Source organism: Schistocerca americana, chromosome X (genome assembly GCF_021461395.2).
Source record: "Schistocerca americana isolate TAMUIC-IGC-003095 chromosome X, iqSchAmer2.1, whole genome shotgun sequence".
Lineage (NCBI taxonomy): Eukaryota > Metazoa > Arthropoda > Insecta > Orthoptera > Acrididae > Schistocerca > Schistocerca americana.
In genome coordinates, this window is record NC_060130.1 from 159,548,926 (window position 1) to 159,563,762 (window position 14,837).

The following is a 14,837-nucleotide window of genomic DNA, read 5'->3' on the forward strand; positions in this document are numbered from 1 at the left end:
TTCAGCATATCTGGGATGCCTTGCAACGTGCTGATCAGCTGAAATCTCCACCCCCTCGTACTCTTACGGATTTGTGGACAGCCCTGCAGGATTCGTGGTGTCAATTCTCTCCAGCATTACTTCAGACACTAGTCGAGTCCAAGCTACGTCGAGCTGAGGCACTTGTGCGTGCACGCGAGTGCCCTATACGATATTAGGCACGTGTTCCAATTTTTTTGGCTCTCCAGTGTAGGACAGGAGTCCCACGCACGGCAAGAACGCCTCCTGGTGAGCCGACGGATCACAGCCGTTCGCAGGAACACAGACAGGGGAAGCTTCAGGTCTAGTGGGTCTTGTGTTGTCGGGGAGAAAGTCGCCTCAGCGAGAGCCATGCTGGCGCCCCACCTATTGTTTTGCCTGTGGCTCAGTTTCCACTCTAGATGGACGAGCTGAAAGCATTCGTTCTTGATGACAGAACTCTGCCAACAGGAGGTTAGTGCTGGCCCATGTTATCAGAAGTCCATTTAGGAGAAAAACATTTCCCAGGTTTCCAAAAAAACATGAAATAACATCTCTGAGACACCAGAGATTTAGAAAATGCCACAGAATTGGCAGCTAGCCTCAAGCTCAGTTCTTTAGCTTTTTCCAGGACCTGTGTGTGAGGCTAGCTGATGGGATAGAGGACATCGCCTGGTGAAATTGGTGTGAAGCCATGAAGACGTAACACATAGAGGAAAGTGTTTCTGAATAGGTGGGAGGAAATTCTAAAATTCAAATGGCTCCAAACACTATGGGACTTAACAGCTGAGGTCTTCAGTCCCCTAGACTTAGAACTACTTAAACCTAACTAACCTAAGGACATCACACACACCCATGTCCGAGGCAGGATTCGAATCTGCGACCGTAGGAGCAGCGCAGTTTCGGACTGAATCACCTAGAACCTCTCGGCCACAGCGGCCGGCGAGGAAATTCAGTTCATTGTTTTCTTTTTTTTCGCCTCTTCTTGGCAGGATTTTTTGTTAAAAAGACAACTATGTCATTGAGAGACAGATACAACTTTTAAGGGGTTTGTTAGTAGAGTTTTTGTTGGCAGGAAGAAAGGACTAATTTGTTCCTTACTGACTTACAGATTAAGCCGCGCGGGATTAGCCGAGCGGTCTGGGGCGCTGCAGTCATGAACTGTGCGGCTGGTCCCAGCGGAGGTTCGAGTCCTACCTCGGACATGGGTGTGTGTGTTTGTCCTTAGGATAATTTAGGTTAAGTAGTGTGTAAGGTTAGGGACTAATGACCTTAGCAGTTAAGTCCCATAAGATTTCACACACATTTGAACATTTCACACTTAGAGATTAGACTTTGTCACGGGGTTGGCGTAGAACTCATCGACTCTCTGCAGGCTGCGTCCTCAACTGAAACAGCCATCGGGCGTGCGACGTTCGGGGTCCTCGGGAGAATGATCCTAGGATCGTACGTCATGGCAGCCAGACACAGTGACAACACTCTGCTTGATTGGCACCGAAGATTACAGTGAGCGTAGGTGGCAGCTTCAGCACGATATGACAATCCCAAGTTCATAGTTCAGATTACGAATAGGATTTTTGTCCCATGTTCGTCAGTGCATCATCAGATGCATGGGTTTCTTCGGTTTCTATTTAAACAGTCATTGTAATCGATGTGTAGGGAGGTTGGCATAATTTTCATAAAGTCAGGTGCATGATTATTAGCAATTCAGGACCCTTTGAGTAACTTTTCCAACCAATAGAGCCATTTTTTCTTAAACTCATAGTTAACTCTATGTTTGTAACTTTGGTGATTTCAAGACTGATTCAGATGTGTTTCAGTTTTACTGCTTTATTTTGTAATAAATCCTGTTTTTATTGTCACATTTCATATTTTTTAATGGTAATGTGCAAGTCCCCCACCTTAAGATTCATTGCTAGGGCCACAATATTTCATAGCGTCAATCAATCCTTTTATACACATTAATTCAGCACTAAGTCTCATTACTAAATATGGTTTAGTTAAGTTCACTTACACACGTGCAGGATTTTTCAACTAATGATTAAATATTAGTTAACATTTCGTTTAAAATACACTATGAATCAAAGGTTATAGCTGTGATGGATGAGGAAAATACAAGGAAGGTTAGCTAAGAAAGAAAATCAACATCACTGCCATGTAGCGCCGCCACATAATATACACTCCTCGAAATTGAAATAAGAACATCGTGAATTCATTGTCCCAGGAAGGGGAAACTTTATTGACACATTCCTGGGGTCAGATACATCACATGATCACACTGACAGAACCACAGGCACATAGACACAGGCAACAGAGCATGCACAATGTCGGCACTAGTACAGTGTATATCCACCTTTCGCAGCAATGCAGGCTGCTATTTTCCCATGGAGACGATCGTAGAGATGCTGGATGTAGTCCTGTGGAACGGCTTGCCATGCCATTTCCACCTGGCGCCTCAGTTGGACCAGCGTTCGTGCTGGACGTGCAGACCGCGTGAGACGACGCTTCATCCAGTCCCAAACATGCTCAATGGGGGACAGATCCGGAGATCTTGCTGGCCAGGGTAGTTGACTTACACCTTCTAGAGCACGTTGGGTGGCACGGGATACATGCGGACGTGCATTGTCCTGTTGGAACAGCAAGTTCCCTTGCCGGTCTAGGAATGGTAGAACGATGGGTTCGATGACGGTTTGGATATACCGTGCACTATTCAGTGTCCCCTCGACGATCACCAGTGGTGTACGGCCAGTGTAGGAGATCGCTCCCCACACCATGATGCCGGGTGTTGGCCCTGTGTGCCTCGGTCGTATGCAGTCCTGATTGTGGCGCTCACCTGCACGGCGCCAAACACGCATACGACCATCATTGGCACCAAGGCAGAAGCGACTCTCATCGCTGAAGACGACACGTCTCCATTCACGCCTGTCGCGACACCACTGGAGGTGGGCTGCACGATGTTGGGGCGTGAGAGGAAGACGGCCTAACGGTGTGCGGGACCGTAGCCCAGCTTCATGGAGACGGTTGCGAATGGTCCTCGCCGATACCCCAGGAGCAACAGTGTCCCTAATTTGCTGGGAAGTGGCGGTGCGGTCCCCTACGGCACTGCGTAGGATCCTACGGTCTTGGCGTGCATCCGTGCGTCGCTGCGGTCCGGTCCCAGGTCGACGGGCACGTGCACCTTCCGCCGACCACTGGCGACAACATCGATGTACTGTGGAGACCTCACGCCCCACGTGTTGAGCAATTCGGCGGTACGTCCACCCGGCCTCCCGCATGCCCACTATACGCCCTCGCTCAAAGTCCGTCAACTGCACATACGGTTCACGTCCACGTTGTCGCGGCATGCTACCAGTGTTAAAGGCTGCGATGGAACTCCGTATGCCACGGCAAACTGGCTGACACTGACGGCGGCGGTGCACAAATGCTGCGCAGCTAGCGCCATTCGACGGCCAACACCGCGGTTCCTGGTGTGTCCGCTGTACCGTGCGTGTGATCATTGCTTGTACAGCCCTCTCGCAGTGTCCGGAGCAAGTATGGTGGGTCTGACACACCGGTGTCAATGTGTTCTTTTTTCCATTTCCAGGAGTGTAGTTTTAGTTTTACCGACAATTTACCAACGACCTAACCTGTGCTAACGCAAAGCTACATGGTCACGCACCTTTGGTCCAACATTTTCGTTACAATAGGACGTGGGTGCATTAACTGGCTCGAGTTTCGTCCAATTCTAACAAAGTGTCGTTACAGTTAATGATTCAAAGTTCATTACTTTTTAATTTGGATTTTGTGTTTGCTTTTCTTTCCAACAAAAGCGTGTAGTTTTAATCGTGCATTAATAGTATCCTAAGTCTACTGTGTCCACGAATGATAAGTTTTCGCATATAATGCATTGCTACCTGACACTTGTTGCAGCGGGCGTAGTTCGTTGCAGGTCTTCGTGTCGGCGAGTTATTTACTGCCTGTGGTCGGGGACGTGGTCTTAACTCACATTATCCACTTATCGCACATTCCTTCCTAGTCACTCACTTCATTTTAAATTTACACTCCGCAAGCCAATTTATTGTGCGTGGTGGAGGGTACTTTTGTTACCACCTTCGATTCACTGATTTCCTATTCTATTCGCAGGCGCTGTGCGGGAAGAGCAACTGTCAGTAAGCCTGCGCGTGAGAATTCGAATATCTCTGATTTTCCCGTCACGATCACTGCGCGAGATGAATGTGGGGAAACTAATACGTTGCGTGTCTAATTAGAACGTACGCCCACAGAATTTTAATAGCAAACCTCCCCTTGAAGCGTTTGCCGCTGAAACTGATGAAGATCTCCTGAAGGCGTTGTTCCACATTAAAGAAACGAAAGCGGAAAACAACGCTAAAAAAATCAGTTGAAAGAGGGTTCTTATTCATGCACTCTGCTCGTTACTTTTTCTTTAATGTCATTAAACGATTACCTTAGTGGTGCATTGCGGCACATTTCTTTACTGACTATTAACACCTTAAAAAAAACCATGTCGTGTACTCGGAAGACTTTAGTTCATATTTTGGAGTCGAATAAAAATCAGTGATCGGCAGTGGGGCATGACTATCACTCTTAACAAGAGTCCATTACAAAACTGCGTGTTCTGGATATACTCGGAACTGACATGCAACTCACAGAATTAGATACTGTACAGGTGTGTGTAATGGGACTGTGTGTATCATTTCCCGACTGGTTCAAGAGGAAGCATTTTTAGCCTCTTTCAGATTTTCGGGAGCTAAGAGTATGCTCGCCGGCCCATGTCTGTACTATCCTATTGTTTATGCCAATTAATCTCCCTCCGCTGCTTTACATAGCGTCTGTTGGTTTTTCTTAGACTGTCTATCGTCTGGATCATTTCGGAGAACGGTCCAACCGTTAAGCGCCTGAATAGTTGCCCTACCTTATACAGCCGGCATGGATCGCGGAAGCCAAAGCTGCAGGCTCGAATATTGATACGGCATAAAATTTTAAAGTAGTTACAGCTTCGTGACCTAGATGCTTCGTGGCATATGTGAATCTCTTGCTATCTGATCTGCAAGTTTCCTGCTCTAGTAAATTTGACAACCATGATTTTCCGTTCGCTCTTTTGCTACGAAAAACGCGTCACATCCGTTACGTTTTATGGAAATGTCATGCGTGCTGTGCTACGGCACATTCCTGAAGAGTGTTCTCGGATACTTTTGAATGGGTCGTGGATGACGACTCACCTCAACTGTGGCGAGTCCCTTGACTGGTTGCCTCCAAACGCTACGGAGGAAATTCCTACAGCGCTTTATTTTTAATTTTGTGCTACAGACTGTGTTCTCAGTAATTACACAAGCAGCTCATGTTTCCGTTTCAGGAGTTTGAGAAACAGATAAGAATCAAAGTCATAATTGAATTATAGATATGCAGTCAATGACACCGCGCCTGAGTTATCTGGCAGCAGAAAATGTGAAGCATTAGTTGTCCTCTGATGGATAAATTATCTGCATTACATTCTTTGATATAATGTAGTCTCTCGAGCTGGCGAATCAGTGTACTTGTCACGGCTGTTAATCACTTCGCAATTCCACGGGAGAGAAACTGCTCGCCAACAACATCGCTTAGTTTCTCTGCAGACTGAGTTTCATCCACGAAAAAGCAATTTTTTCCCATTTGTCCACACTTGGAAACCCTCTTATTCCCCATAACGCAAAGTGGCACCTCAAAAGATTGCTGGACTTTCAACCAGCAGAAAAGCAATTTGATTCCAAGTGCGCAGTCCTCGTGTGTGTCTCCGAGGCTTCACAGCATCGTTCGCTGTGAATACTGGGATGGCTTCCTACAGAGTCGTAGCCTTCCACTTTCCGTCCCCACAGCGTCTCCGCAAGTCCGTCGGAGTAACAATGGACATGCATAGATGCAGGTGATCAGACAGAATGCTTACGCACGTGTCACCTGTCGGAGTCCTATCTAGACATAACAGGGGACACACATCACTCCAACCGCACACGCCCTCTTGAACAGTCCCCTGCTGACATGCAAGGTCCATGGATTCATGAGGATGTCTCCATACCCGTACACGTCCATCCACTCGATACAATTTGAAACGAGACTCGACCGAACAGGCAACATGTTTCCGGTCATCAACAATCCAATGTTGGTGTTGACGGGCCCAGGCGTGGCGTAAAGCTTTGTGTCATGCAGTCATCAAGGGTACACAAGTGGGTCTTCTGCTCCGAAAGCCCATATCGATGAAATCTTGCTGAATGGTTCGAACACTGACACTTGTTGATGGCCCAGCATTGAAATCTGTAGCAATTTGAGGTATGGTTGAACGATTCTCTTCAGTCGCCGTTGGCCCCGTTCTTGCAGGACCTTTTTCCGGCCGCACCGATGTTGGAGATTTGATGTTTTAGCGGATTCCTCATATTCACGGTACACTCGTGAAATGGTCGTACCCAATGCATCGCTACCTCGGAGATCCTGTGTGCCATCGCTCGTGCGCCGACTATAACACCACGTTCAATCTCGCTTAAATCATGATAACCTGTCATTGTAGCAACAGTAACCGATCTCAAAACTGCACTGGACACTTGCTGTCTTATATAGGCCTTGCTGATTGCAGCGCTGTAATCTGCCTGTTTTCGTATCTCTGTATTTGAATACGCATACCTATAAAGCCGCGCGGGGTAGCCGCGCGGTCTAGGGTGCCTTGTAACGGTCCGTGTGGTTCCCCCCATCGGAGGTTCGAGTCGTCCCTCGGGCATGGGTGTGGGTGTGATGTCCATAGCGTAAGTTAGTTGAAGTTAGATTAAGTACTGTGTAGTGTTAGAGACCGATGACCTCAGCAGTTTGGTCCCATTAGACCTTACCACAAATTTCCAAATACCTATACCAGTTTCTTTGGCGCTTCAGTGTAGTTTTAGTCCTATTAAAGCAACTACACTGTTTTTATTGGCTACCAGTTTTTAAGCAAAAATTCGTCCGTGAAATAGAAGGAGTTGTCTAGGAGAAATGATTTTAAATGAGATTTAAAACTTGCTTGTCCACCTGTCTTTTTATGCTATTAGAGAAATGATCAAAAATTTTGTTGCTTATATTATGAACTCCTTTCTGAACCACTTACAGCTTCAACAATGAGCAATGAAGGTCACTTTTCCCTTTAGTGTTGTAGGTACGTACATTTCTGTTCTTCTCGAATTGTAATAGACAATTTATGAAAAATTTCACTAGCGATTAAATGTATTCTGACGATGCAGTTAAAATCCCTAGCTCCTTGAACAGGTACCTACATAACGTCTATTGGTGAACACCACATACTAATCTTACTAGTCGCTTGTGTGCAATCAATACTCTCTATCTGAGTGATGAGTTACCCAAGAAAATTATTCGTACGACATTATTGAGTGGAAATATACAAAATATGTCAGGAGGTTGATGCGATTATACGAAGATCAAAAGCACCTAAACTTAATTGTTTGAGAGGCTCAGTAATCTGCTTTTTCGAGTCAAGTTTTCATGAATATGTACATACAAAAATCTGAAGCATTATACCCTATTTACTGACTCCTGCCGATGTGCTACAGCTCCTGTTGATCTGACTATATTTGTTACACAGAACTGAATGTAATGTGATTTTCCAAAATTTAGGGAGCGTCAATTTTTAGAAATCGACTCAATAATTATTCGAAAAATATCATTCACCAATTCTTATATTGATTTCTATCTAATGGCATTTATTACAACACTCACTAGTAACGTCTGAAAAATTACTAATTTCGCATGTTGAATATTAAGTGGAAGGTTATTCCCATATATATATATATATATATATATATATATATATATATATATAATTTCGCATGTTGAATATTAAGTGGAAGGTTATTCCCATATATATATATATATATATATATATATATATATATATATATATATATATATATATATATATATATATATATATGGGAATAACCTTCCACTTAATATTCAACATGCGAAATTAGTAATTTTATATATATATATATATATATATATATATATATATATCTACATCTACATTGATACTCCGCAAGCCACCCAACGGTGTGTGGCGGAGGGCACTTTACGTGCCACTGTCATTACCTCCCTTTCCTGTTCCAGTCGCGTATGGTTCGCGGGAAGAACGACTGTCTGAAAGCCTCCTTGCGCGCTCTAATCTCTCTAATTTTACATTCGTGATCTCCTCGGGAAGTATAAGTAGGGGGAAGCAATATATTCGATACCTCATCCAAAAACGCACCCTCTCGAAACCTGGCGAGCAAGCTACACCGCGATGCAGAGCGCCTCTCTTGCAGAGTCTGCCACTTGAGTTTATTAAACATCTCCGTAACGCTATCACGGTTACCAAATAACCCAGTGACGAAACGCGCCGCTCTTCTTTGGATCTTCTCTATCTCCTCCGTCAACCCGACCTGGTACGGATCCCACACTGATGAGCAATACTCAAGTATAGGTCGAACGAGTGTTTTGTAAGCCACCTCCTTTGTTGATGGACTACATTTTCTAAGCACTCTCCCAATGAATCTCAACCTGGTACCCGCCTTACCAACAATTAGTTTTATATGATCATTCCACTTCAAATCGTTCCGTACGCATACTCCCAGATATTTTACAGAAGAAACTGCTACCAGTGTTTGTTCCGCTATCATATAATCATACAATAAAGGATCCTTCTTTCTATGTATTCGCAATACATTACATTTGTCTATGTTAAGGGTCAGTTGCCACTCCCTGCACCAAGTGCCTATCCGCTGCAGATCTTCCTGTATTTCGCCACAATTTTCTAATGCAGCAACTTCTCTGTATACTACAGCATCATCCGCGAAAAGCCGCATGGAACTTCCGACACTATCTACTAGGTCATTTATATATATTGTGAAAAGCAATGGTCCCATAACACTCCCCTGTGGCACGCCAGAGGTTACTTTAACGTCTGTAGACGTCTCTCCATTGATAACAACATGCTGTGTTCTGTTTGCTAAAAACTCTTCAATCCAGCCACACATATACATACATATGGAATAGAAGCGGACCCAAAACTGAACCCTGTGGGACTCACTTTCCAATATTATTTTTTTTTCCTCAGTCACTAAAATATTCTACATTTCCGACGTTGTCTGAATTCGTCAGTACAACTTTTTGTATTCTGTTCGTAAATATGATTCAAACCAGCTGTGTCTCTGTTAGCTGTGACATCCTTTCGAAAACTGCCCTCCAGAGCAAGCAGCCAATGGAACGACTGACATTTCACGGTCTGGCCGCTACACCAAAGGTTTTCCTATCTCTCTTAAAGCCCCTCTGCAGTATTTCTTTACCATATGTGGTCAGCACGAATATACACAAAGGGGCTTTCAATTTATTACGAGTTACAACATTCGCTCACGTAAGAAATTCTAAACGTTATTGTTAGACAACATCTACGACAAATAATATTTCACACAGATTTGTATTTGCATACAGAACCTTTCTGAACTCTCATTAGACAACTTGAAAGCTTGTAGTGTTGACATAGTAGGTATTATTTTGAAAAGAATATCACGTCCGGAAACACAGCGTTTCATTGCAAAAGCAATGCCACTCTTCTACGTGTACTGGGGCAAAAGCTATAGTAATTCGTTCTAACTCTTGTAATTATTACATTTGCAGCCAAATTATTAATTTGTAACAATTTTTGTTGCAAACCGCTGTTGCTGTTGTGTAACTAGATACGGACCATTAGTGGAAGAAGAGGTCTGAATGTCAAATGTGACACCTGGATATTGTGCGCTTCGTTTGGTGATCGGCACTGTTATTACTCAAGGTAGCTATAAGGGGCGATCAAAACGTTTCCGTCTGAGAGCGTTCCGCAGCGTGTGTGCAACGTAGCGCAACTCCTATGCATGTATATAAGCACTGACATGTACGCAAGCGATTATTGTGGCATTCGTGTCTTCCCAACGTGCGTGAGATAAATACGGTAAAGCGAATGATGGCAATGTCACTGCTAAATGCGCCCAATTGCTATTTTCTTGGCTGGCTTACATCCATCTGAGAATGTAGGATGCGTATGGAGCTGTATGTCTGTCGAAAACCGCCGCTGTGGAATGGTGTGCGACAAGGGTTGCTGCTGCTTCGTCATAACTAACGTCCCCATACTGCAAATATCGCAGAGAAGAAGATACTCTAACTCTTTTGGGAGACACTCGAGCACCCATCTTCAATAAGGGCCTCTCTCCACGCGATATCACTCCTTTGGTCTCTTCAAAAAGGACCTGAAGTATTGACGATTCGTGTAGAACGAGGATGTGAAGCAGGCAGTTACGGACTTCTTCACGCCGCAGGACACGGTGTTTTATCAAACGGGAATCTTCAACTTGGTGCGCAAGTGTGATGATTGCCTCAACGCTCACAGCGATTTTGTCTGATTGGCATATCGATTCCGGACTGCACAGACTTCGAATGGAAACTTATAATTACAACTCCAACAATTCCCGTACACACGGGGGTTACAGAAGTCATGCGATACCTCCTAATGCCATGTCTCACATCCTTTTTTCGTGCGTAGTGCAACAATTCAACGTGGCATGCACTCAACAAGTCGTTGGAAGACCCCTGCAGAAATATTAAGCCAAGCGGCCTCTATAGCCATCCATAATTCCCAAACTGTTGCCGTTGCAGGATTTTGTACACGAGCTGACCTCTCGATTCAAATGACTCTGAACACTATGGGACTTAACATCTGAGGTCATCAGTCCCCTAGAACTTAGAACTACACTACTGGCCATTAAAATTGCTACACCACGAAGATGACGTGCTACAGACGCGAAATTTAACCGACAGGAAGAAGATGCTGTGATATGCAAATGATTAGCTTTTCAGAGCATTCACATGAGGTTGGCGCCGGTGGCGACACCAACAACGTGCTGACATGAGGAAAGTTTCCAACCGATTTCTCGTACACAAAGAGCAGTTGACCGGCGTTGCCTGGTGAAACGTTGTTGTGATGCCCCGTGTAAGGAGCAGAAATGCGTACCATCACGTTTCCGAATTTGATAAACGTCGGAGTGTATCCTATCGCGATTGTGTGTTATCGTATCGCGACATGGTTCCTCGCGTTGGTCGAGATCCAATGACTGTTAGCAGAATATGGAATCGGTGGGTTCAGGAGGGTAAAACGGAACGCCGTGCTGGATCTCAACGGCCTTGTATCACTAGCAGTCGAGATGACAGGCATCTTATCCGCATGGCTGTAACGGATCGTGCAGCCACGTCTCGATCCCTGAATCAACATATGGGGACGTTTGCAATACAAAAACCATCTCCACGAACAGTTCGACGACGTTTGCAGCAGCATGGACTGTCAGCTCGGAGGCCATGGCTGTGGTTACCCTTGACGCAGCATCACAGACAGGAGCGCCTGCGATGGTGTACTCAACGACGAAGTTGGCTACACGAATGGCAAAACGTCATTTTTTCGGATGAATCCAGGTTCTGTTTACAGCATCATGATGGTCTCATCCGTGTTTGGTGACATCGCGGTGAACGCACTATGGAATCGTGTATTCGTCATCGCCATACTGGCGTATCACCCGACGTGATGGTATGGGGTGCCATTGCTTACACGTCTCGGTCACCTCTTGTTCGCACTGACGGCACTTTGAACAGTGGACGTTACATTTCAGATGTGTTACGACCCGTGGCTCTACCCTTCATTCGATCCCTGTGAAACCCTACATTTCAGCAGGATAATGCACCACCGCCTATTGCAGGTCCTGCACGGGCTTTTCTGGTTACAGAAAATGTTCGACTGCTGCCCTGGCCAGCTCATTCTCCAGGTCTCTCACCGATTGAAAATGTCTGGTCAATGGTGGCAGAGAAACGGGCTCGTCACAATTCGCCAGTCACTACTCTTGATGAACTGTGGTATCGTGTTGAAGCTGCATGGGCAGCTGTACCTGTACACGCCATCCTAGCTCTGTTTGACTCAATGCGCAGGCGTATCAAGGCCTTTATTACGGCCCTTGGTGGTTGTTCTAGGTACTGATTTCTCAGGATCTATGCGCCCAAATTGCGTGAAAATGTAATCACATGTCAGTTCTAGTATAATATATTTGTCCATTGAATACCCGTTTATCATCTGCATTTCTTCTTGGTGTAGCAATGTTAATGGCCAGTAGTGTATTTTCATTTGGGGTCTGTGGAAGGTACATTAGCGTTCTGTTCTTATTTTGTAAATATTTATTGTGTATACGAACATTTGGAATGGAAAGTACATATAATCTAATCTGACCCTCAAGTTCTTGTAAAAATACACCGCTTGACAAAAAGCATTAAGAATAGGAGAGGAATTGAAATGAACCTTACGAGTTGCCAGGGAATGTGATGATATTTCAGGGATTACAAACTCGAATCAAATTTACAAAGAACTGGGCACCCCTTCTGGCCTGGATGCATGCACAGATTCACTTGGGAAGGACGTCATACAGCTGATGTGTCCTGTATTTCGGCAAGCAGGCTCACAACTGTTGCGACTGGTCCTTGTTATCATCGATACTTACACTGGAACGGAGTCGACGTCCGAGCTGGTCCACACATGTTCTTTCGCGGACAGTTCTGAGGCTCTTGCTGGCCACAGAAGTACCTCAGCATCACGCAAACAGTTCATAGAGAAACGTGCCGTGTGTGGACGAGCGTTGTCCTGTTGAAAAATGACACCACGATACTGTTGAATGGGAGGTAACACAGCAGGATGTCCGTGACGTACCGTTGTTAACCACAATCATAGTCATCTGCGTCCTAAAGTCACGCAAAATGCCTCCCCAAACCGTGACACCAGAAGTAACACTGCTGTGTCTCTCCAAAACATTGGTAGAACGGGTTCTCTCCCCAGGTTGTCGCCATAACTCACCGACGATAGTCATCCGGGCCAGTGCAAGACCAAGATCCATCGCTGAACAGAATTTATCAACAGTCCATGCTTCCCGGTCACACCACTGCATAAGCAGTCGTTTGTGTTATGGTGTTAACGGCAGCCTACCTTTTCCGGCTGCTGCTAATCTCCAATCGATGGGGTGGAATCACACAGAAAAAAATGTTCAAATGTGTGTGAAATCTTATGGGACTTAACTGCTAAGGTCATCAGTCCCTAAGCTTACACACTACATAACCTAAATTATCCTAAGGACAGACACACACACCCATGCCCGAGGGAGGACTCGAACCTCCGCCGGGACCATCCGCACAGTCCATGACTACAGCGCCGTAGACCGCTCGGCTAATCCCGTGCGGCCAATCACACAGAACTTTGCAGAGATTCCATAACATGTTCTCAGAGGGCAGGCGCAGATTTGAAGGGGTTCGGATGTGCCTGGTGGGCAATGCGGCAATCATCCCTTGCGGTGGCCAGATTTGGTAACCAGAATCTTGGCAATGAGTATGCCTACCATCGTGTTCCCATGCACTCAATCGTCAGTCCATTGTCACATCCTAACGCCCATCAAATCTGGGAAATGCACGATTCGACCAACGTGCCAAACGACCCATTATAAGGCAGCACTCTGCCGGCCGGGGTGGCTGAGCGGTTCTAGGCGCTACATTCTGGAACCGCGCTACCGCTACGGTCGCAGGTTCGAATCCCGCCTCGGGCATGGATGTGTGTGATGTCCTTATGTTAGTTAGGTTTAAGTAGTTCTAAGTTCTACTGGACTGATGACCTCGGAAGTTAAGTCCCATAGTGCTCAGAGCCATTTGAACCATTTTTGAGGCAGCATTCTAACTTAGACCGGTGCTAATAACGCCGTATCACACGAGTGCGCAGCGCCTCCGTGTCTTTCACAGTCATCACTCAACTTCTGGCGTTGTTCATGCCTCTTACATACCCTACTAGGCCTGGCAACAAAACTAAAAACGAATAACACTAATGCACACTGATGGCCGTTCTGCTTGTCAGAGAGAATTGCTTTTTTTTTTTTTTTCTTTATTGAATTTCAATTCCCCACCCGGGGCGGGCAGGCAGCAGCATATGCGCTGCTCTTCAGCTAAAAGACAATAAGGATACAACAGAAGACATGTAAAATGACAAAAGAGAAAATGTGGTACACTAAAATATAAAAAAGGGGGAACATAATGGCGGAGAATAGACAAAAAGGGGGTCCACTGTAAAACGGAGAGAAGTATGGGTGCAGCATAAAAGTGTTGAGGGACGGCGTAGCACATAACGATCACTGACAGTAACACTATGTTCAAGTCCATCACACAAGAGAGAATTGCAACTCTAATCTTTTACATACCCGCCGATGGCGTGTACGTGGAGATAGTTACATTGACATCTGATCATGTTTTTACGGGTCTTAAATTTTTTGTCAGACAGTGTATAATTTTAGACAGAAATAACGGCCGATTGTAAAACACTAGATACAGTGTGTGATAAAAAGTATCCGGACACCCCCAAAAACATACGTCTCTCATATTAGGTCCATTGTGCTGCCACCTACTGCCAGGTACTCCATATCAGCGACCTCACTAATCAGACATCGTGAGAGAGCAGAATGGGCGCTCCGCAGAACTCTCGGACTTAGAATGTGGAAAGGTGATTGGGCGTCACTTGTGTCACACGTCTGTACGCGAGATTTCCATACTCCTAAACATCCCTAGGTCCACTGTTTCCGATGTAATAGTGAAATGGAAACGTGAAGGGACACGTACAGCACAAAAGCGTACAGGCCGACCTCGTCTGTTGACTGGCAGAGACCGCTGGCAGTTGAAGAGGGTGGTAAGGTGTAATAGGCAGACGTCTATCCAGACCATCACACAGTAAGTCGAAACTGCATCAGGATGCACTGCAA